Source organism: Centroberyx affinis, unplaced genomic scaffold (assembly GCF_046629955.1).
Source record: "Centroberyx affinis isolate AG114_WGS23_722 - 3 ecotype Tasmania unplaced genomic scaffold, CSIRO-AGI_Caff_v1 ptg003119l_1, whole genome shotgun sequence".
Lineage (NCBI taxonomy): Eukaryota > Metazoa > Chordata > Actinopteri > Beryciformes > Berycidae > Centroberyx > Centroberyx affinis.
In genome coordinates this window covers 47,020-68,675 of record NW_027281184.1, presented here as the reverse complement: position 1 = coordinate 68,675, position 21,656 = coordinate 47,020, and the positions used below count along the sequence as shown (strand labels likewise).

General features: G+C 43.0%; 1 pseudogene; it reads left to right on the top strand.

Moving 5' to 3' along the window:
• The window catches only part of LOC139659473 (adenylate cyclase type 9-like), a 45,865-nt pseudogene extending 24,236 nt beyond the window's left edge, over positions 1–21,629 (top strand).
• The last annotated feature ends 27 nt before the right edge of the window (positions 21,630–21,656 follow it).

Sequence of the window (21,656 nt, the reverse complement as noted above, 5' to 3'; positions counted from 1 at the left end):
AGTGGCGTGTAGATAAAGTTAGGAAGCTGAAATGGAAGTAGACAAGGAATGCGGGCTATGCGCGGCATGCTAAACTCAGTGACCTTCAAAGTGCTCTCCGTCTCCACCTCCCCCTCGCCATCTCTCCGCCGTCCGCCACTCTGCTTTCGCTATCTCCTCTGTGTCTGTGTCCCTCTCTCGTCCGCGTTTTGTCTCTGGTGCAGGACACACATGCTGAAACAAGGAGGAAAATCACAAAATAAGCGCCTGCCTCTATCCCCTATCTATAACTCTCTTTCTCAATTCAGTTCAGTTCAAGTTGGTGCAATTCATGCTCGTCCATTTTAGAGGGCTTTATTGACATGAAAGTTGAAAAACACAATACTGAATAGCATTTTTTACATTGTAGGAATTTTGTCATTTGTGGCTCTTATCCAGAACGACAATAGACCTTATTTCCACAGCGGCCATTTTGAACTTATGTCTACGTAAACTCTACCCGAAAGACTGAAAGACCAGAAAGTACAGTCTACATGTCCTACTGTTGTGTACCAAGATCCACATCATACAAACATTAGGAATCGGACAAACATTTATCATTTCACAAATTCCCCACTGAAAAACATACTAGAAATTAATGGATCTCAAGGATTCGGAGGGATAGGCCTGTGGGTTCACTGTGGGTTTTTAAGTAGTAGCTACCAGAGTCTAGCGTCGGTTGCTAGCAAGTAGCTAACTAGCTACAAGATAAATAATCCGTGCTAAATTCAAGCAGTCACAGTTGTTCCTGAGATTTCTAGCTAATTTGGTAACTGTTTAGGTCTATGTGACGGCCTTACTTATTTGTTGAACTAACATATGCCAATCTATGCTGAGTAGAGTTTCCCACCCAAAATGTGATGTGAAGTCAATATTGCTGCCGTGGGAACAATGTCAGTGAGTGCACAGGTAGAGTAGAGTAGTGTATTACTCAAGGACACGGATAGTTGTGGATGAACATGCTGTACATTAGTTGTTGTGGGGGGATCAAACCTGTGACCCTCTCTAAAATGAATATTAGCATCAGTAAACGCAAATAATCAACATTTTCAGACAATGAATCCCATCTTCCCCTTGTATCACCACGCGTATGTGTGTGTGTTTCACTGGTTTAACAGTGGAGGATCTCAATTGCTGAGTATTCAGTTCCCATACCCACACTTCCATCCAAGAGGAAGTAGTAGTAGTTCTGTATGGACAAGGTATGAATAGTTAATGAATTTCTCTTTTTTTTTGGCCACGTTTCTGTATCCCTCCCTCTCTTTGTCATGTCAAATTTATTTAGAAAGCACCTTTAACAAACAGCTTCAACATAAATACAGATTAAAACAAGGGATAGCGATACAAAAGAGCTCTCTCTCTCTCTCTCTCTCTCTCTCTCTCTCTCTCTCTCTCTCTCTCTCTCTCTCTCTCTCTTTGTAGCTTTCTTCGTTCCTCTCTCTGTATATGGTTCACCATTACACAACCCTGCATTCACTTCCCCATACTGTTTCTCACACTGGATTGACCTTGTGTCCCTATCCAATGACCTGATCTGTGTGTGTATGTGTGTGTGTGTGTGAGAGAGGCAGATCACAGAGACAGACCGGCAGATACTGGAGATCGGTGAGTGAGACAGAGAGACAGAGGCAGACGAGCCATCATTAGGCCTTCGCAGCCGTATGCTTCGCTTGTTATACAGAAGGACCTTGTTAACGTCCATTAAAAATCTGATAGGGTACACAACTTGTGTCTAAGAGCTAATGGAAGGCACAGAACAGCAATGGACCCTTTCGTGAGAGTGAGTGTGAATGAGTGGAGATCTCATAAACGGCCTTTGTCGCCTGCTTGGCATGGGACCCCAACCCTATGTTGGGGCTCTTCTGGGCCAGAAGGCTGTGTTCTCGACAAGGGACGTACGCCAAGTCTGCGCCACTGTCCGAGGGCCCACAGCTAGACACACAGTTCTTCCAGACTTCCAACATTAGTTCATTGTTAGTTGTGTGCAGTCATTACTAATTTTATTTATGCAGACAATTGTAAAGCAGCGAGGGAAACAGGAGAGGAAGCTGTGGTGGGACTCGGTCATTTCTGTAGATTCATAGGTGGCCAATTTAACCATTTGGCTATTTGTATGCGTGTAGATTATGGCAGAAAAGCCCTGTATCAGTTAATAAATCCATGCCAAATCATACAAAATGATAGTAGTTTTCCAGGTTCGATCAGTATATCTTTTTGAAGGCTGATAGCGATATTTTTGGATTGAAGCTATAGAATCTAGATATTTTGTGCTGAAATTCAGTATATCTTTAAATTTATCCATAACCATGCCAACAAAAATAATTTTCAGTATTCAGTGCCCCCCCCATTTTATTCTTTGCAGGGTGGAAAAGCCTCTTAAACAGCATGTAGACCATGGGAAACTAAAACTCGCCATTGGAAACCATGATAATAATAAACGTAATACTAGAATGAGTGCAGGTTAATGGCTTCCCATAGACAATCAGTGTTATATTGATCAATTCTACAAGAAATATGTAATCAAACAAATTGCATAATTGATATTGAATTTTTAAAGTGATAACTGATGTTTTGCACTGCTTTTGTCAGGACAATAAGCTGCCAAAAGTGCTGCAAGATAATTTTGTTCCTCAAATCAACACGACTAACAATCACTAATAATCCTTAATCTTTGTGATCACAATATCTAGCAAAATAAGCAGGATTGTCATTTTAGCTGGGATCGTGCAGTGTGAGTGACATGAAAACAGGATCACAGAGAGGAAATGTGTGAAAGGATGGAAAGAGCAAAAGGGGTTATCTGTACAGAGGGAAAGGAGAGAAGAGGCTTCAGCAGAGAAATGGAAAGATGAAGAAGATTGTAGATTCATCCAGTCAGAGGTGAAAGAGGCAGACATGAGGGGGAGTGATAGGTGTGTGTGTGAGTGACTCACTCTTCAAAAAGATGCTGCAGATACACACACCAACTTACAAACACACCAACAGACTGACGCACATGCTTTCGTGTATGAGTTGGGAATCCATCAATCACACTCGCACAGGCTGACACATAATCACATATTTTTTCCCTCATTCTGTTGAATGAAAAACTACATGTGGGCTGGCTTGGAGGTCGAGTGGATGAATGATGAATTTTAAGCTGCTCTCTTCTTGACTGGGACTAACTCATAATATTTAGACAGCGTTTGTTTCAAAAAGCAGCTAAAATGAAGGAAAAATAGCAGATATCTCACAACATGATAAAAGCACTGGAAAACGATCTAGAGTGATGTAAAACAGTAAGGGAATGCAGGAAATTAGCAAAAACTCCAATCACTCGGCTGAAAAATAACATTATCAGCTATCAGTTCGGGCAGGTAGCCTGTGAAAACACCTGCACCAGCGTCCATTATGGCCTACAGTGGCTCCTCCAGTCACCGCCACGCTAGCAAGGTTAGCACCTTTAGCTGTTTGAACAATCAGGCCAGCTAGCCAGGTTATTGTGTGTTTGAACAGGCTGATAGTAGTTGGCTCCTGGCCAACTCTCTAATCCACTGTTTGTGTATTTCCTTGTTGGCCCCACACTAGTGAGAACATGGCCAGAGCTCTGGGTTGATGTGCAAACACACTCTGTGTAACACCCAGGATTGCATTACCACCTGCCTGACAGTCTGTGTGCATTAATAGAGAGTGGCTGATGAGAGTATGCAGGTGTAATATACAGAAAGTACAGCAATACGGCATGCAAAATATTAGAAACACTAACACTGAGTGTCACCCCCTTTTGCACAATCCATGTCCTCATTTGTATCTATTATATAAAATTATTATAACCTTGCTCCTCTAACTGGTAGATTTAACAGGTGAAATCAGTAAGGGATTGGGACTGGTCAGCAAATATTTTGTTGATATGTGATGTGATGTGTAGATTGTCAGGCATCACAAATTAGAACTTGAAGGTTTGAAGGCTGCAGTACTGCTAACTGAAAACACAGTTAGGCTCCAGGTTTTTTCAGTTTTTACTAACCTGAACCAAGTTTCTGTTTTTTTTTTTTCTGTTTTCAGCACTTAATTGTATCTCTTTATCTTACTACTTTTCCTCTATGCTTTATCACTGTACAAATGAAATGAAATGAAACCCATGTGGTGTAGGCTTAATGGGTGAGAATAACTCATCTCACTACGAGGTGTGGGATTATTAGTGTTACAGCCACTGCATGATCATCTGTTTTTATCTGTTACAGATACAGATAAAAACGGTGCTTTATTAATCCCTGGGGGGAAATTTGGGTGTCACCCAGCAGCATTACATAAAAAAACATATAACATTAATAAAACAATGACAAATACAGACTGTTGAACACAGCAGGACCAAGATTCATGCCCTCAATATTCTTCCCTATCCGATATATCCATAAATATATATATAGAATGGATTCTTGCCCTCACTATTCTGTAGTCCCTATCTGTTATGTTGAGTTTAATTGTTTTAATGTCTATAAAGTATGTTATCGAAGCAAGTTTTTTGAAAAGTGCTAAACAAAAGTTTCCCCTCAGGCCTGAAGACCTACCTGATCTCAGGGAGGAAGCTGGAGCATGATGCCCAGTGTGGCTGTTCCCAGCTGGGCCTGCCAGGTGGGGAGTTTGCTGGGAGCCTGCCCTCCTGTCCTCAGCCCCACACCCCGGACCTCATCCCTGGGGGAGCGCAGGCCGCCGAGCCCCTGCTGCCCCACCGCCCGCCAGACAGGACTGTGGTAAGTCACAGGGAAAGAGTGGGGGTGGAACATAGAGATGGACGCCTGTGCCATTCATTCGGTCATGATTTCTGCCAGTTTCTAAACAAACAAAAGGTGATGTTGACCTGTCACGCCTGGTTCATGCTCTGTATGAACAGATATGTGTTGTCCACGTACCTTGGCATCCGTGCTTCTTGTGCCTGAAAACTCAACAAGAAAAAAAAACAGAATTGTCCAGTGGTTTCGGTTCCTCTCCATTTAACCAGTCCTAGACAGAGGCACGTTTACGTGGCGCTGTCTATGTTGTTTCAAATTTCGTGCACGGTTCCCAAATGCAGCCAACACGCACCGTTGTTTTGGCTGCAATTACACCATCTTGACCATGCATACTCCATCATGTCAACTTTTTAGGTGAGGTGTGAATGAGCCTTTAGATGCTTAGCACTGTGAGAAATGTGATGATATCAGTGACAGGCATCTTAATGCATCTAGTCCTTTGACAGAGAATGACTGAAGTGTTCACAAACATATGCTTACAGTACAATCATATATGAATAGATGGAGGGACGGTATGTCTCAAACATACCTACTTTGTGTGAGTTTTGTGTCTAATGTAAATTAACCTGTTCTGTCTGTCTCGTGTTTTTCATTTGTTAACCACCCCGCCCCCTCTCTTCCTCTTTCTCTTTCTCTTTCTCTTTCTCTTCTCCTTCTCTCCAGCCTGCCTGTGTGTCCTGCACTGTGGTTTTGTCTGCAGGGGCAGAGCAGGGTGATGAGGTGGCTGTGCTGAATGGCTGCCAGGAGGAGCACAAGACCAGCAGTGCCAAGGTAGAACACACACACACACACACACACACACATACATTTATCAACCCCACCTTAACCATCTATCATTGACCCTAGCTACCCCACAAACCCCCCAACTAACACTCCCTCTCTTCTTTTCCTTCTTCTTTCTCCTTATCTTCTTTCCCATTCCTCTTCTTCTTCTCTTCCTTCTTTGCCTTCTTCTCCTCTTCCCTCTTCTTCTTCTTCTTCTTCTTCTTCTTCTTCTTCTCCTCCTCCTCCTTTTCTCCATCTCTATCTTCTTCTCCTCCTCCTCCAGTTTGTCCCAGGCCACAGCCCCCGGGCAGCCAACGGTCTGCTGAGTCCTCCGCTGGAGGACCCGGTGCGGGCCAGCCAGAGCTCCCTGTGCGACATGCTCCAGGAGAAGGAGAAGAAGACCAGTACGAGCACAGGGACCGGCACCAGTCTGGGCATGGCGGGCGGCGCCGGGGCGGCCGGCACGGGTATGGACCACTCAGCCCTCATGCAGCTGCGCGCCAAGAACTTCAGAGAGAAGAGCGACGCCCACTTTGTGGATGTTATCAGGGAGGACAGGTGAGGTCGGGGGAGTGGAGGTTGGGGTGAAATTTATGAACTGATAGTGCCTCTCATCAGTGATTTATTCAGTTCTCTTAAAATTAATCAAGAACTCATTTATTACCCGTCAATCAAGTTTAGTATGTGGGATGTTTTGCTCTCTGTTGAAATTCATTCATTTCAAAGGAGAGCAGCTGTTATCGCTGCATCATTCCATTGCAGATGCATTTACATTGCAATGAAAGTGCTGCTTGCATTGGATTTATTCTACTTAAACCAAAATGTTTTACCCTGGTATTCGCTCTCTCTCTCTGTGGTGTAAAACATTTAATCAGCGAGTCCATGTTCCAATGGAAATCTGTGTGGCAATGTTACGCTCAATATTACACTCATCCCATAAAGTTTGAGCCACAGGATTCTTGAATAGAACTCTTGATATTGTCTGCACAAGCATAAATACATTCGGTATTACTGTATGTGTGATTGTGGTTATATACATGGGTGCACAAAATATAATGATCTAATAATGATCTCTTTCCATGAAATAGACTGACGAAGTGAATCCAGATGGAAGTGTTAAACCTGAGGTTCTACTAACCCTAAACCTCAGTATCTCTAAAATGTAGAGGATGCAGTCCGTCAAACTGGTATCATTTAGCCAACCAAGAACTTTCTTAACCCATAATCCTTAAAAAAGACAAGAAAATAAATTGGTTAAATTTTGTGCTATATTTTGTTGGAGTAGGTTGAATTGGTTTTTTTTTATAGTGGATGTCTCATTATGGAAGGGAGCTCTTCATATTTTGATCCTGTTTCTCTCTGGTTCCTAGCCTGATGAAGGATTACTTCTTCAAACCGCCCATCAACAAGATCAGCCTCAACTTCCTAGAGAGACCGCTGGAGCTGGCTTATCGCACCAGCTACCAGGAGGAGGTACACACACACACACACACACACAGACACACACACACACACACAAACACACACACTTGCTATTATAATTATACTTATGAGAACTTTCCATTACTATATTCATTCCCTAACCTATAACCCTAACCTTAACCCTCACCACTTCTGTCCCATCCTAAGCACTAATCTTAAAATACCCCCCTCGGAGAAGAGAGGACTGGTAAAATATCTTAAATTTGGAGGCTTTTCCTCATGTTTTCTATCCTTCAGAGGACATTTGGTAAGGACAAGGATAGAAAAGGAAGAGCACAAAGTAGTATAATATATAAAGAGTCTTAAACAATGTTTGTGTGTGTGTGTATGTTTGTGGGTGAGGGCCTGGGCAGGGGTCCAACTTTTTCCCCTGGCATCCCTCCTTTCTCCCAACTATTATGCCTCTCACTGTTATAATGCCAGTTCCAGTTGGCCTGCACTGACCTTACAGTCTTACAGCCCTCTGCTGTTACACCAGTGTCATTACACGGCACAAAATAAATCACAGATTTTCTTTCTCTCACATTCAACCTCTCAATTAATTTAATTCAAAATTTCTGCAGTAATATTCAGTGACAGTCTCTCCTTTCTTTCTCTACTTGGCTGCAACTTCCTGGCCAAGCTGTAAAGCCTACGCTTGTGATCATTTTCATCCAAAATCCTCATTATATGCAGAGTTAAGTTTAATTTAGTTTAGTTTCATTTCTAGTCGTAATATTTTTGGCCTGTGGCTGCACAACAGGTTTAGCCACTTTGCCATGTAAACAGACATTTTTAGAGGTCCTTTTCTTTTTTTAAACAAAAAGAAATGTGGGCTGTCCACTTAACCTTTAGTATTTTTTTTACTTAACCACTCCAGTATCGATGGAACAGAGGTTCTTTTGTATTCTAGAAATGAATTTAGCTGGTTAATTAGTGAATGTGGCTGGTAAACTTTGGAATTTGCTTGCTTTTGTGGCCATTGGGCCAAAAGTTAATTTATTGCCCTAGTCTTAGCCCTAACCTTAAAGGGGCATTAAGGGAATGGGAGTGTATTGAAATTCCAGTGGGTGGAGAGCCAGAAATCTCAGCATCTGGTGAAGTAATCGTGGAGACATTGGTATAAATCGATAACCCTATCAACCCCCCTGCAGATATACTGTATCACTGTCGTTAGTGAAAATCTTGCTCATTGCCACTTCAGCCTCAATGGAGATGATAACTAACTTTAAATAGAGACAAAAACGTGGAGATTTCACACTACAGTATTGTATTTACATTTTTTTGTAGCAAGCATAAAAACATACATCAAATGCTATTCCTAAAAACAATAACCCACATATAAACCCAGTACCCTCGGCTGAAATTGCATCATTATCTTATCATTGAACACATAAATAATGGTAAAACATGTGTACAGGTGCAGTTTAAAGTGCCGTGCATGAGTTCAGGGGAGGTGGGACTACTTCTCCCCGTCTCTTCAGTCTCTTCTTCTCCTCCCTCCTCCTCTCCAGGTGAAGAACCAGGTTCAGGTGCAGACCTTTGCCAGCGCCACCTTCAGCTCCTTCCTGGACGTTCTCCTCAGCTGTTTTGTCTTCCTGGCCCTGACCCTGGCCTGCTTCCTCCCGCCCCTGGTCAGCCCCGCCGCCGCCGGGCCCCCGGCCCCCACCGCCCTGGCCATCGCCCCCCTGGCTGGCCTGCTGGAGTTGGCCTCCCTGGTGCTCTCCATACGGTGAGGAGGCTTAGGCAGATGGCATGCAGATGGGTGCAGAGGCTGTGTGTGTATGTGGATGGGTGTCTGGGTGTGTGAATATCGTACCAATTAGGGTTGGACCGATATGGGTTTTTCGAAGGCCGATGGATTGTTGCTGCTGATAGCTGATATTTTGTGCCGATATTCATTATTTCAAACTTCGACAATTTTCATGCCACAAAATGACAAGGATTCAGTGTTTTCCCCAGAATTGTATTCTTGGCAGGGTGGAAAAGCCTCTAAAACAGCATTTAAAGCTGTGGTTTTCAATCCTGTGCCATGGAGGCCCAAGAGTATGCAGGTTTCCAAATCGGCTGCTGTAGTGTTTGGTTGGAATAAAAACCTGCAGACTCTTGGGCCTCAGTGGCACAGGGTTGAAAACCACTGACTTAAACCATCATACGACACTACACCTCTCCACTGACACCCATACAAATGATTTTTGGGGGTTGGGTTGGCTCACACACCACTCTGGAGTCATTTCTCTGTTCAGACATTGGCTTGATAAATCGGCAACCTGAGATATTGGTCTAACTTTAGTACCAAACCTAAAAAATAGAAAAATCTAGCCCTATAAATGTAGTTTCCAGTATTGGAACTAAATTGAATCTGATTTTGTTTGAGTGTGTCGGAGGAGAGTATGCACAAAAGAAAAAAAGATTCAAAGGGAAAATTAATTTTCTCTTATTGCCATGTGTAATGGGCAATAAATCTTCATCTTCTAGCTGGGATTTGGAAGGCGCGGTCATGTTTTAATAAAACATCTTGATTAATGAGTGAAGAGAGCCTGCTGCAGTTTTTCCCTGACTGAGTGTGGAGAGTACATCGTTGTATCTTGCTTGTCTTGATGCTGCTTACTTGGCAGGTCTTTATCTCAGTGAGACTACCCGGTTAAATAAAGGTTGAATAAATAGTGGTAAGCCTTAGGAGTTATACTTTTGCTGATGGAAACTGTTCTTCCTCAGATGTTGAATGTCTAACTCTTTTCTCCTTTCTTCTCTCCTCTTTTTACACACCCACCCCTCTTCTCCCCTTCACCTTGCTCCTCGTCTCCTCTCCTCTCGTCTCCTCTCCTCTCCTCTCCTCTCATCTCCTCTCCTCCCCTGCAGTATGGCCTTCTACCTGGAGGAGGTGATGAGCTGTACCCGCTCCCTGCTCAGAGCGGTCTCCGGCTGGATCCCCCGTCATGTGATCGGGGCCGTGTTGGTCTCGCTTCCCGCCGTCTCCGTCTTCTCCCACCTCACCTGCACCCTCCACCTGCCCCTCCAGGTAAAAGGGACAACATGAGTGTGGAATATGTGTGGGTGGTGGGGGTAACAGATGAAAAAGACTGTATGGGTGGATGAATAGAAGGAGAGGGTGGGTGGTTTTTGAGACGTTTATTCCTGTAATGTTTCAAATAAAAGTTGTAGAGAACTGGGAAGCTTTTAATGGCTGTAATCAACTGCTCGTCCATTTTGCTCTTACCAAGCGGAACTGTTGTTGATTAAATGAAATTGCATCGGTGGGGAAACAAGGAATCATGGAAATCTGATTGACTGCAGATGACTGATGATCACGAAAAGTTTAGCCATGGCCAACTTTTCTTGGTGACAGGCTGGTTTACCATCCTCACATGTGCCATGTTCCCCTGGTCACTCAGCTCTATAGGAAATGACTGGACTTCGGGTGACTTGTTACTCATGTTGCTCGCAGTTGCATTTTGCCATAAGTTTGTTAAAAATTCACTGACAATTGAATGACAACTATTCTGAAGTAATTCACGAAACAAACACCCACAGATACAGTATTTTCCAATGTTTGTTGAATTCTGCAGGTCCTTGCGCTTACTATTACAATTATTACTGATACTACCAACACTACATTATTGGTACTATTACTGCTGCTGCTACTATCACAGCTACTACGGACTACTACTATTGATACTGCTGCTACTAAAACTGCTGCCACTACTACTGCAGCAGCCACTATTAATACTGCTGTTGCCACTACTACAACTACTACCTCTACTGCTGCTGATACAACTGCTAATTGTAGTAGTCGTACTCGTGATTTCCAAGCTGTAATGGTTTGCCCTCATTGATATAGCTAAGCCAAAGCAAGCAAAGAGAAGTCGGGCGGGTTGAACCCTTGCCCATGGCGGTCTGAAGCCAAAGATCCTTTGAGACCAGCAGAGCCGTTAGCTGGCATTAGCACTGATAGGAACTGTAGAAGGAAAACAACCAGGAGGCTTCAGGAGGCTTCGCCTGTGGACCTTGGCACCAGAAATGTTGACATTTCTTCCTCTCTGAATCCTGTATGTGAGAAGATTGAGAGCAGCCGTAGTTTGCAGCGTTTTTGTGCAGCTTTGAGTCAAGGCCGTCCATATCCAGCTCTGTATAAGTTTGACTCTCCTCTTGCAGCTTCGAGGCGACGGCTGCTTGCAAGATGTGTGGTGTTTTGCTATCTTTTTTTTTTTTCAAGGATATTCAACACCCCGTTTCTCTATCCATTTCTGTCCCACCCTGCTCCCCCTCTCTTTCTCTCCCCTTCTCTCTCTCCGTTCCTTCGGGGCGTGCAGATCAAAGCGGTAGTCCCAGGGAGAGCGGTTAATTAGACATGCAGTTTTCTGGACTTTTATGCCTTTGAAGATATTAAGACCCAATAACAGGGCTAGAGGGGGGAGCATGGCTGGGAGAGAGAGGGAGGACATATGTAGGGATGAGAGAGAGAGAGATGTTATCCTGTCAATGTCATCATTAACAACTCTGAATGTGCCAAAATTAAGTGCGCATGTGTGTACATTAGAATAGATTTGTGTCCTCAAATGCATGAAGCTACCAAGACGGCTCAAAACAAGTCCATGTAAATGTGTGCAAGTCTGTTTTCTGAGGATGCAGAACAGCATGTTTTCACCTCAGATACCTATAGCGAAAAACAAAATTATGTATTTCCTCTGCTCTGACATTGAAAAAACAATCCATGTATTTATTGCATCAAGATTATATCTTTTCAATGCACTGTTCTCTGGCTCTCAGGGGCTGGGCTTAATGTAAACTCCATGGAAATAAAGTCCATTCAGTTAGTTCGGATTCTGTTTGACAAGTCAAATAATGGCTACCAGTAGTTACATGAAGATAAAAGGCAGTGCAAAAGTCTTGGTTTGCAATGGCATGAAAAAAACAAATTTGATGTATTTATCTTACTTGCTAATGTAGCCAGTTGTCAACATTTTAGATAGGGTATGCTGATATTTCAGTGTTAGAGAAAAGTCATGGTTTGCAACAGAATGAAAGGAGAATGTTATTTGTATTGACAAGTTGAACTCATATCAGCTTGCCCATAAGCTAACGGAGGCTATTAATAGTTAGATACAGAGAAAAAGGCAGTACAAAAGTCATGGTTTGCAATTGGCAAGAAATAAATAATTTCAGGTGTATATCTTACTTGCTAACGTAGCCAGTTATTACACACAAACTGCAGCCTTACATGTTGAATTGCATTTAGTTTGTTGTGTTTTAATTGCCTTTATTGTGTCCTTTGTTGCGTTGAGAAACACTTAATGACCATGTCGTTTTTCTCCAGGTGACGATGTTCCTGTGCTGTGCGACCATCTTGGCCATCATCCAGTACTGCAACTTCTGTCAGTTGAGTTTTTGGATGCGCTCGGTCCTGGCCACCGCTACAGGAGCCACGCTGCTGCTGCTGCTCTACAGCCCCCTCCACAGGAGCAGGTGAGCAGCTGCAGCCCACACACACACACACACACACTCAAACACACAAATGCAAATACACACGTAAACCAACACATGCACCAGCACACAATGACACACTCATACAAGTGTGTATAAACAAATGCACACATGTATACACACACAAATGCAAACATATGTGTGCAAACACAGACAGGCTATACTACCTTTAATATGTACTTAGTTGAAGCACCTGAAGCGAGGTAGCGAATAGTAGGTACATACAAGTGAAGTGAAATACACAAGCATTGGTCAAGCTAAATACCTAAGATGTTGATATATGTCGTAGCAATCATCTACAAGTAGCCTGTAAATGAAGGGTAGAGAATAAAAACATGGCAGACACAGACAACGTTAAAATGCTTTACAAATTTAAGGCTTTGTGTTTGGCATTTAGATTTTATTTTTGCAATTACCCACCCTTATTTAGCTGTAGCCAACCTTCCTGATGTAACTATGGAATGACCCATGCAGCACCACTGAGTTCTGTCTTGTAATAGTCATAAGTTTGGGCTCTACATAGGAATTCATTAGTGAATTCATACATAAATACATAAATTCACCAATGTGTATGACCGAAGAACCTCTCAGGTTGTTATTGATATTTATAATTAAATAGTGTAATTAAGCCAATTGGATTTGGCCCATTTGCTCTGACAGGACTCATTCAGCCAGCAGATAGGAGATTCATGTCATTCACTCATCTGTGTGTGTACGTTTGTCTGCGTGTGTGTGTTTGTGTGTGTGCGTTTGTACGTGACCAGTCCTCGCTTCTAACCGACACCACTCTCGTCTCTTTCAGCTCTGGTAATAACAGCTTGCCTGCGCTTGGGTGAGTGTCTCCGTGGAAAGTTTGATGGATGAGTGACATTTGAGGGGTCAACGGGAGCAATGGCCCTCTTTTATGTTTTCATAACCACAGCTCTCTCTCTCTCTCTCTCTCTCGCTTTTACTCATTCTCACGCTTTCCTGCTTTTTATTCCCCTCCTTTTCTCGCTCTCTCTCACACCGAGCGTTCGGCAGCTGTAATGGCTGCTAAATGTCACCAGCGGTGGAAATGACTCACACAGCCAGCGCAGACTAGCTTTTTCTATTAAAGCCACAAGTTAGCTAGCTGCCCTGCTGAGGCAGAGAGAGAGAGACTGGCAAACACTTTCTTTCTTTATCAGTTTGCATTTTGGTTTGCATTTTAATACAGGATACAGTTAAGTCGTATTTTGTATGTCTTCATGAAGGTCTCTAGATTGAACTGCCATCAGATACAATTAGAAGATGCAATCAATTGTATATGCATCCTGACTCTTTTTTTACTTTGGTCATTTTTCATTGTCCCTACTTTGGGAAATTGTGCTTTTTTTCTGACATGGAAGAGAATGGAAAGGTTTTGTGATATGTTTTTGATAGTTCTGTAGCTAGCTTTTTTTTTTTTTTATGTGGAAATGTGAAACGTGCTGTTGTTCAGTATTAGGTGTCCCACCACTGCTGCTTATCAAGACCCCTCCTGTCTTATCGTTCTGTCTCTGTCACCTATCCTTTCTCTCATCAAGCCTCCCCCCTTCTTGTCTCATTTAGTCACTGCTCTTTCTCTTTCTCTCATGTTCCTTTCCCTTTAAGTCAGAGGGGGCAATCCTCTCTCCTTAGCATGTTTTCTTCACTGAGACGGGAAGAAAGTTAAGATGGACACGGAGCACAAGAGACACAGGAGAGAAGGCTGTGGCAGGATTAGTTCCTCGGCCGGCAGGGGAACATGTGGTTTCGGCGGTGGGGGTCTTACAGGAAAAATCCACCCACAGATACTCGTCCGCTGAGTACGCCTACATGCGCACAGATACTCCGATTACTGGGAGTTATCAGCTTAAGGCAATATTTTGATTACAACATTTACATGGTTTGAAGTAACGTGGTTTCTCTAATAACCACTTTACATGGATTAACTTAATAATAACCACATTTTCCAGCACTTCATCTCCTTTCTTTTCCACTCCACTGCACTGAGCCAGGTTGTTTTCTTTGTAAATACAACATCTGGGTTACTGCGTCTGTGACCTTTGACATGTGCAGTTTGGAAAAAACTTAAGAAATCTGACCAAGGACTGTATATGCCTCCAAAGACTCTGATTTAAGATAATCTGATAAAGTCGCAATAGTCAGAGTATTGCCTTAATTGGGTTCAGATCAAATTGTGTGCATGTACTCATTGTTAGATATCGTCAATCTGTGATGTTCAATGCATTCCAGAAGTTATGTTGTTGTAATTTACTTTTTTGGTGTTCTCTTTTTCCCTCAACCTGCCTGGTTTACTTCTACTTTAGTTAGTGATTTCCTACATTTCCCACAATGCCTTTCAACAAACCCCAGAAAACGAGCAAAAGCACACATAAACACACTCATACAGAGAACGGGCGTAAACTTGTTGCTTTTAATCAAAGGTGGCCCTATGGGAATATAAATATAGCCAGGTAGTCAACTAGTTTGTGAACATTTGGGCGTGTCTATGATCGTGACTGTGCCCATTACTCAAAACGCAACCTGTGTTGTGGCTGCATTGCATTCTGGTCTGTTGGTCAACTGTTGGTGGAGAAATTAATGTCACTGCCTCTTCTACGATGGGTTTCTCCCTGTTTGTGCAAAATGGTGAGTCTAGAAAGAAGCCCTCGCTCTTTGATTCTGAGGCACTCGCACCAAAACCTGACATCTACCATTGATGTTTTAGACAGTTGAAAAATGTTTCTGCTATCAAACTCCATTGTAGCTGCACTGGAAATATCTCAACATGTCCTCATGTTGTCTATGTTTGGCCAGTTATCTGCAAGAATAAGAAAAATATGCCACCAAACAACAAAATGGTTCCCAGAAATGTGCAGTACATCACCAGTAGCTGTTTTTTTTAACAGTGTTTAAGTGTTTTTAAACCATCTCTTCACTTCTCCTATTCCCTCCTCTTAACCCTATCCTTCATTTTCTTGCTCTGATATCTCTTTGTTGGCCTATGTTCAGCTTGAGCCCAAACTGATCTCCTCTTTTCACTTCTTAACTTTTGCCTTGTCTCTCTTTTTTCTTATCCACCTATTCCCATGTCTCATGCTCTCGCTCTTGTCTCCCTCAGTGTTAACCTCACCGCTCTGAGTGATGGAGGCTCAGCGTCGACCACTCCAGAGCCGGGCCCCGACCCTCCGCTGCGACCGCTTGACCTTTTGGTCCCGGAGGCCGTCCTGGCCTTCTTCCTGCTCCTCCTCCTGGTCTGGTTCCTCAACCGTGAGTTTGAGGTCAGCTACCGCCTCCATTACCATGGCAACGTGGAGGCCGACAAGCACCGCTTCAAGATCCAGATGATGCGAGACCAGGCTGAGTGGTTACTGGGCAACATCATCCCCATCCACGTCGCTGAGCAACTCAAGGTTGTTTTTTTGTTGAAACCCAAATATGCAGGATAATCACATGAAGCTTATCATAATACAAATGATTGATATACAAACTTTTCTCTTGTTTTCTAATCCAGAAAGCTATATTTTAAAGGAAAACTGGCAGTCCATCCCCCTTGTTTTTTTTCTTGAATGATGCTGACAGTAGAAAAGCTCAAAGTCACACCGAGTAAGAAAACAGGAAAGAAAGTTGTCATGGGATTTGATCTTAGGCCAGTAGGGAGAAGACTAGACAAGAATCTTAATCACTGTACCATCACTGGGCACAGCCAGCTAGTTTATGGTTTTGTCGAGGAACCAGAAAATCATTGAAATAGACCACTGAAGTGTTGTCGCCATGTCAGGGCTCCCAGATTTTGTCCGGTTCCTTTTATTTTTATGTCAAAAATGAATAGGATTTCTGGTTCCCGTTTACCAATTGTTTTGTCCTTTAAATATGTGAAACCATGACATTAGAAATATCACAGGGCTAATTTATTATATGTGTTACTGAATCTTTAATTTAAATCCTTAAATTAAAAGCATTTCTCTCACAATAAGTGCTCTTTGTAATACAGTCATCTTTGTCTGCGTGTTTCTTCAGGTGACGCAGAGTTACTCCAAGAACCACGACAGCGTGGGCGTGATCTTCGCCAGCATCGTGAACTTCAGCGAGTTCTACGAGGAGAGCTACGAGGGCGGCAAGGAGTGCTACCGCGTCCTCAACGAGCTGATCGGAGACTTCGACGAGCTCCTCCGCAAACCCGAATTCGCCAACGTGGAGAAAATCAAGACAATCGGCGCCACCTACATGGCGGCGTCGGGACTGAACGTCCAGCAGCTGGCCGACAGCGACGACGACGATCCGCACGCCCACCTGAGGGCGCTGTTCGACTTCGCCCTGGACATGATGGGCGTCCTGGACGACTTCAACAAGAACATGCTGGGCTTCGGCTTCAAGCTCCGCATCGGATTCAACCACGGGCCGCTGACGGCGGGCGTGATCGGCACCACCAAGCTGCTCTACGACATCTGGGGAGACACGGTGAACATCGCCAGCCGCATGGACTCCACCGGCGTGGAGTGCCGGGTGCAGGTGAGCGAGGAGAGCCACGCCGTGCTCAGCGCCATGGGCTTAGAGTTTGACTACAGAGGTACCGTAAACGTAAAGGGCAAAGGTCAAATGAGGACCTTTCTGTACCCCAAAAGCGGAGAAAGCATATGGGGGTGCCAAGACCGGCCGGAGGCGGGCGTCGGTGTCGGACCTTTGTCCACGGCAGCACCGGCCAATAAGACTTTGGAATCTGTTGCCAAGGCAGCAGCTCTTCCTCCCTGTACTACTTCTTCTCACACTCCTCCCTCCTCCTCTCCCTCCACACTCCCTCCTCAACCCCAAAGCAGCGCTGCAGGGCCTGAGCCTGTCCCAGCCAAGCCCAAAGAGGTGAGGGAGGAGGGATACAGGGACGCTACACCCCTCCGCGGGCGGCCCCCTGCCACAGACCTTCGCTCCCCTCCCCTCCCAGAACTAGACCCAGAACCCAGTGCCTCCCCGGTGCAGCCCGCGCCTCTCGCACTTCAAGAGGAGGAGGATGAAGAGGAGGAGGCCGACGAGCTGGCGAAACTCAACGAGGAGTTTTACTCTCGTCTCTGATCCATCCTCTGCCCATTTTCCCCGACCTTCTCTCCTGCTGCTCCTGGCCGCTTTCTCTCCAGGACCGTCTGCCTGTCTGTGGGCGTGGTGGGCGGGACATTCCTTACTTTAGGCGAGGGTGAGGTGTCTTCTCCTTTTCCAGAAGTAGTAGGCATGGATGAAGAAGAGGGAGTCGGTCCTTCCGTCTGTTTGGACTCAGACAATGGCTACAGTGGCTACAAAAATGGCTACTTTTTTTCATGGGAATGTTGCCTCAGTATTGGGGTGGGTTGGACCTGTGTTGAGCACAGTGATATACAGTGGAGAAATGGCTAAACAGGGGCTAGGAGGGAAGGGACGTTTTGGTGTTTTTGATGTTTTTTTCTTATTCTTTTTTGTTGTTAAGTGCCTTCAGGACTAGAACCATGAACAAATATGAATACTGAACAAAAAAAAAAGTTTTAACAATCTTTGTATGGGCTTTCCCCCCGTAAGACTTAGACTACGGAACATGCTGTGGTTTCTTACTCCATGCTTTTATTTTCAATGCAAGTATTTGTTTAAAAAAAAAAAATCATTATTGTTGTGCCATATCATTTTGTTTTAACTTGATCAAAGTCTTGACCTGACTAAAGGGAAAATAATTTTAGATTCTATATAAGTGCCAGTGCAGCATGATGGGCTGAGCAGGGAACTATGGGTAGAATGAGGGAATCACAACAAGCAGTGTTAATTTATGTATTCTGCTTTGACATGAGGGCTTGATACAGTATTCATTTGTGCTAGAGTCTCAGTACAAAGGGACGTACTAAATAGGGCTACATAGATTTAGTTTGTGTAGCAGCTAAATGCACATTTAAGCACAGGTCTTGCACAAACAGTGTTTTCTCGACCACTTGTATTTGGTAGTTATTACCACGAGATAGCTTTTTAAAGAGAGTTTAAACAGAGTTCTTGTCTGTCACAGCAAGTACATTCAAAAGCACAAAATGAAATCAGATAAGGGAATAGGTTAGGAAGAAAAGGTGATTTTTTAAAAAAGTGAGATGATCACAAAAGCAGGAAGGCACTTTAAAGATACTTAAGTGGAACTGTGAGTGACAATCAGTGTGTAGTAGTGATCACAGACTTATTAGATAGTAGGGCGGTCCACATTGCTGGTGGTTTAAGTGTCAAAGAAGCACAGATCAGATTACAACTATGGGATTCACATGGTTTCTACAGTACTGTGTTTAAGACCTCAGACTCAACTTTTGTGAAGTTCCATCCATTGCCTTCATTGCCACTGAAGAAAAAAAAAATCCATCAAACTATCACTAGATTCAGTCAATAGTTGAGTATTGTCTGCCTTTAGCTGTGTGATTTGCTGTTGAAGGGGTGGGACTTTTGACTTTTATCCAATCACAGCCTCTATATTGAGGGGGCCCACTACTGTATCAATATACTTAAATTGTGCCACTTTAATTGAGTGATCTGTAGGTGCAATGCAACCTAAACTAGCTGATTGTTTTGTGGTGCCTAAAAGTATGACAAACTGTATTTTTGAGGTTTTTTTTGTTTCAGAAAGTTTTTTGTATCACGCTCTTGTCATGATGAGGATAGATTATGATTGTATGTTTGAGGAAATGATGCGCCTTCTGCAGTTTGTTGCTGCAACTTTTGACAAATTCCATCTATCTTTTTTCTTTCTTTCCAGTTCTTTTTGTTCTCTCATTGCCTGGAACAGTGTGGTGGTGTGCCCATGGAATAGCCTGCACCTCTGATGTTTCCCTCTTTGCCCATTACTCACTTTATGTTTTTGTCTTTACTTCTGAAGGGACGTTAAGATTCACTTGCTTCCCCCTTGTGCTTTGTGTGTGTGTATGTGTGTGTGTGTGCGTGTGCGTGTGTGTGTGTATCGAGTGTTAGAAGCTAGACTATATGTAAATGCTACCGTTCTGTTCTGCCTTTTAGATTACCAAATGTTCAGTGTCAGAATTTGACTAAGATAAAAATATCCTAATTCTTTGCTTCGGGCATCTAAAAAACTGGCTTGTGAATAGGCATCTAAAGACCAGACATGAAGCTGAAAAATCAGTGAGTATGAATTTGTGCTCAAAATGAATAACACAGAAAATATCGCAGTATGTGATGCCAAAGGGAATAAATCAACCACCTGGTTGATTGTTTGCAATTTGTTATTTTGCTGCAGCTGTCTTCATCTGTAGGGAAGGGTAACATGCACAAAACTACTTTCTTTTTTTGTGATGCAGGGAATCAAACCCCAAAGTTTGAAATGGTATATATAGAGTGGATCCTGCAAACACATATCACTTCTGCACCTTTTAGAGTTTGGTGGACATCGTGGCTCAAGGATCCTGCCTTGAGAAAGATCCTTTGTCTGAAATGTTGGCAACACATTGAAAGATACAGAGATGATGTGAGTGTGGGGGAACCTTCTGTACTTATGTAGCCATCTTCATCTGTAGCATGAAACGTGTCTTTGTTTACTTCTGCCATTGTGCACTCCTCATGTACACAACCAGTGCCTTTTGATCTAGAAATATTGTTTGTCGGTTTGTGTGATCTATAGGATTATTCGTATCAAATGATCTTGATAGTCCCGGTGGCATTCCCACCCTCAAAACCCAAAGAAGGTTTTCTCCAGAAGCAATCGCCGTAGATCAAGGCACACGGATAGCAACATCAGATCTGCTGTGTGGGTAAAAATCTATATTTAATTGGTTTCAGTGAAGTGAGGATATTTAAAGTATTTTCCTACAGGCAAATTTAATCTTGTGGTCCTTTTGTAATGCACTTTCCCAACACGTCAAGTCCGCCAAACCTAATAAACCAAACCGCATAAAGTTCTGGAAACAGATGAGAATATCGGGTATCAGTTTTAAGGGAAAAGTTGTGTTTTTCCCACAGTTTCCCTCAGATTCCCCCTCTGTCTTACATTCTTGCGTAATCCTTGGTGACTTGTAGGTCATGTCACTGCAGCCACAGCAGACAGAAAGGTGAAGGAAATTAAATTGGAGGTGTGGGGCTGCAGGGGTCGATGGGCACACCACCCCTCCTGTAGCGCACAGCTGTACACACAGAGAAATAAAATGAAAGATTCAAGTGACCATCGCCGGGTCTGTGATCTGTGATGAAGTGTGTGTGTGTGTGTGTGTGTGTGTGTGTGATCTTGTCTGCATGGGAATGAATGACTGAGCGACTTTCTTCTTTGCTACACAGCTTGTAGCTTCACTCCGCAGCGTACTATCATTCTTTCACTTCTTTTCAAAATCATTTTTTATCATATTTATGTCGAACCTAAAGCATGTTTTTGCATGACTCCACCAGATAACACAACAAGCAAAAATTCTTCAAAACTCTTAAGCTTTGTTCATTTAAGGTTACTTGGATTTTGCTATTATACCCAAATGTCCTCCTCTCTGACACTGTATTGATGAATGATGTGTGTGTAAAAAGATTATTATTGTTTTTGTTTTTTTTAGTTTTGGTAAAGGGAAAGAAGTGGCCCAGGAAAACCATACCAGTCCAAAACACCAATTAAGAAAACAGTCAAGTCCAGTGAACGTCTCTATTCAGGCGTCTCTATTCAGTCATCTGTTCTTTTATTGAAGGAATGTGATGATTCACTGTGACAGAAAGATGAGGGGAAGATTTTTATTTTAAGTGTTTTATTAGCACTTGTTAAAATCATCACAGTCAAATAGCCTAATCACTCACTTAAATGGTAACAGTTGCACACGTCTTTTCATTATAAATTTGCTAGTAAATTCAACCCGTATGTGTTTTTGATCACACTGGGACATAAAAAAATATTAAATAAGGCAGAGTTGTTTGATTTAAAAAGAAAAAAAAATCTTTGTGTATTTGTTTTATTTTCATGAATCAGATGATATTATGTTTGTATGTTTTGTGCACATTACCCATGTATCATTTATCAACACATGATCATAATCTGTACACATTTGCACAAAGCACTCAGTGTTTGTACATATGCAGGTATTGTATGTCACGTATGATTTTTTTTTTTTTTTATACATGTGCATGTGCCAGATTTTGCCAGAAAACAATGAAAAAGAGACACTTATTATCAAATGATTCAATGTGTGTCTGTCTGAGTTAGCG